Below are 3,548 nucleotides of genomic sequence, written 5' to 3'. Positions count from 1 at the left end.
AACATTTTGCGTAATAATCATGAAAAACAAGGCCGGCAAAGTTTGGCACCAAAGGCTTGACCTGGGGATGGGGGAGGGGGGGCACAATAATCCATTTGGGGGGGCAAGGCCCGCGAATGCCCCCCCCCCCATGACGCCGACCCTGCTGGTGTGTTTGAGCTCCCAATAAAGCTCCATCAATTCACAGAAACGGCGTGCTGTGTGTGATCCGATGGAGTGAGAACACGATGAGGTCTATCTCAGCTAACTGGAGCAGCACGATGCACGACCGCAGCCATGATAGCCCCACAAGCACCCGGAGCATCGTGGCCATGGTTCGGACAATCAGGGTGAGCTTCAGCAGGTATGTGTCTGTGCCTGCAGAAAGGTGACATCGATCGCCCAACGCGATTCTCGGGGTCGGCGTGACGTCGGTCACGTGCGTGCAATGTTAGGTTAGGGTTAGGGTTAGGGTTAGGGTTAGGGTCACAGTCACGTGATTTTGCTTGGATACGCGACCGCCATATTGGCAAAGGGGAAAACAACAGCCATTGCATGCACTATCGCACGTATTATCGCTGTTCACTTGTGCACAACGACTTTCGCTTTCGGAAATGTGTACTTGCTCGTCTGTCGCTTTATATTTGTTCAATAATTATTGATACATTTAGTTCAACCAGCTGTTTGCAATGTCCTATCAGTATTAGTGGGGGCGCCGTGCATGGGTAATTTTTTCTTTTCATTTCAAATTGATGCAAAAGTTTCGTTTTCAGTACCAATTTGAAGGTAAGGTCCTATAGAACAATTTTGGTTCGAGTATCAAGCACTCAGATCAAAAATGGGGCTACTGGGGACGTGGGGGGTTCCCGGCCCCCCACCGGCCTATGCGAAATATGGAAACTGTTATAACTTTTGATTGGATGATCCGATCTGAACATATGAGGTATGCATGGATTCAGGATCAGGAGTAGTAACTTGTACTTCAAGCATATTGTCCATAGAAGCAATAATTTTGCCGGTATCAGCGCATATCCACAAAAAAAGACCAAGGGTCCTCGGCCCAGTAAACTGAAACATGTTTTTTTTTTAAATAAACTGGACAATTATACTCGGACCCAATGATGTAGTGACATTTTTATTTATGTTTTAACTGTGCTACAACATGGTGGTGAGTAACTGCTTAGACAATAATTGCTTGAATAACTCCTTGAACAATAGTTTTAATAAGAAAGTTGCTAACAAATCGACCATATATACATGTCAGTATTGGAACTTGTTCTGGTCCAGCTACTTCTCGCATTTGCACAGACGTGTGCACTTCAACTTTGCCCTCATGCACTTGCACAGAGCGCAGGTACTTGTGCAAGTGCACTTCACATCCAGGTGGAATACATCCTTGGTGAGGGGCAGCGAGGTCCAAATGGGAAGCAGCTTGCCATCCTCTTCCTTCCACCCATGATTAGTGGGGTTGTCATCATGGACCCTTGGGCTGTTGTCCAGATGCTCTCTTGGAAGACACTCCTTTTGAGATGTTGATCCAAAGCATCACTTGTTGAGGGAATTCTCTCCACGTCCCGGGTCTTCTGTGAGGACACCCTCATTCGGACGAGGTCAACGTCATTGTCCTCGGTTGACTCATTGGAGTACAGCCTACAGACAAAGTTAGTTGCCACTTCTTTCAGCCTTGGCGATGTTTGCAATGGAGTGTCGACGATAGTTGCAAATTTCTCCATGAGGGATGGCACTTCGTGCATCAACTTGCAGCAGTATCACTTATGCTTAAACTTGAAGGAAGACGTGCTGTCTGATCCAGTGAATGCGTGGAAGAGGGCCATGGCTTTGCACGTTGTCGTGCCCAAGTTTGTGGCGATGGTGTTCAGGGAGATCGTTCTGGTTGTCTTTCCCGCTTTGAAGGAGATCCAGATTTCTGCGGCCGGATTCAGAGCCTTGATGTGATGGACATTACTCAGAAGGATTACGACAACATCTGTGTCTCCAGTATGAACCATCCCAAGTGACGATGTTTGGAGGGCGTGGAGGAGATGTACCAGGACACGAGTGTCAGCTTCGTCATGGTTGCATTGATCCATTGGTGGAATGTTTCCAACATGGTGGACTTGATCACCTGCAGTGATGTAGACATCCTTGTCATCTGGGAACTGTCCTTCTGTTATCTTTTTGACAGGAATGAGAACAGTTCCTTCTTGTTATCAACGTTCGCCAGAAATCTCTGCCAATTTCCTGGGATTTTGGCAGTACCAGATATGCGTTGTCGGGTGCCTGTTCCTCGTTTTTCCCTTGTGCCTCCTTTGATTGTCAGTGCACGACACTGGTCCCAGACAGTCTACTCTTGTCGATCTTTTCAAGTCGTGGCGAACTCTTGGGCAGAATACCTTGTCGAAATATGAATCAAAGGTGTTTCCTTGGACAGTTGTACCAGGAAGTGATTGTATCAGTACTCCACCGTCAATAACAATGAAGTCGTAAACATCTGGCACAACTAGCTCCTCGTCGACAGAAATGGCGCCACCCGTACTGGCTTCCACGATGTATACCAACAAATCTGACTTGGTATAAGAGTTGAGGGACCCTTCGGATGACAACGCAGGTGGGTATGGGGAAGATTCGTGACGAAAAAAATGAGTTTATATGAGTATATAAACTTGAGAAAATGTTCTTTTGTGTCCAAACATATATGAGTAAAAAAAAAAAAAAAAAAAAAAAAAAAAAAAATCAAACCTGTTCGTAACGTCTCTTCCTTCATTGGCCTAGCATCGTGCGAAACCGAATTCGACTAGTCAATCAGGCCCATCAATCACGGAAGATAACGCCGCGACCCACACCGTGCGATCCGCTCGGCACACCATAAGATGTGGGAACGTGAGGGTTCAATACCCGGACTTTCTGGCCACGTGTCTCGAAGGTAATTGGGTTCAGTGACCAGGAACCCTTCGGCGTGTGGCTGGAAGACTGGTGATTGAAGTTGCTTCGCAACCCGTTGACCACGAGTTTAGTCGCGGCCGGTGGCCTGTGGACTCGGAGTCTGAGGGGGAAACGGGGTCATAAACCCCCCCTTAGTACGTCGACAGACCCGGGATCCGCAACAATATATATATATATATACTGTACATACAGACTTGGAATTTAATATGGAATATATTTTTTTGTGGGGGTGAACTTACTTTTCAAGATGTCTTAGAACCAAAAGTTCATTGGAATTATGTTGAAATTATTCTAGATTTTGTTAATGTGACCTTTAAAAGAAACAAAAACCACATTTGACGTTTCGAAACAAATAAATTGATCCTTGAAAGTGATGTAAACTGATATCGAACTCAATTCACGGACAGTACTGGGTTAAACTTCTGTACGTTTTCCAGAAGTATCTCTTTATTTTGCACATTAGCCAAAAATTTTTTAACAAAAACAAAAGTTAAATTACGACTGGGATAACGGACAGTAAAATTACAGTTCAGTACTTCATGTAACCGCCACGAGCATTCAGGAGAGTACGTAAACGTTGAGGCATGCTGTTCACGAGATTTTCCAAGGGTTGGACAGGAATCGCT

The 3,548-nt window shown here is 45.5% G+C and overlaps 1 long non-coding RNA gene across 1 annotated transcript in view; it reads left to right on the top strand.

The window, feature by feature from the left end:
* Nucleotides 1–232: 232 nt before the first annotated feature.
* The window catches only part of LOC137412763 (uncharacterized), a 6,123-nt gene continuing 2,807 nt past the window's right edge, over nucleotides 233–3,548 (top strand). Inside the window, exon 1 of the long non-coding RNA XR_010981547.1 lies at nucleotides 233–343. This is a non-coding gene — a long non-coding RNA (uncharacterized LOC137412763). The remainder of the gene's footprint in view (nucleotides 344–3,548) is intronic.

Source organism: Myxine glutinosa, chromosome 9 (assembly GCF_964187855.1).
Source record: "Myxine glutinosa chromosome 9, kmMyxGlut1.1, whole genome shotgun sequence".
NCBI lineage: Eukaryota > Metazoa > Chordata > Myxini > Myxiniformes > Myxinidae > Myxine > Myxine glutinosa.
Note: the sequence above shows the minus strand (reverse complement) of the source record. Positions and strands in the feature narration are given on the sequence as shown.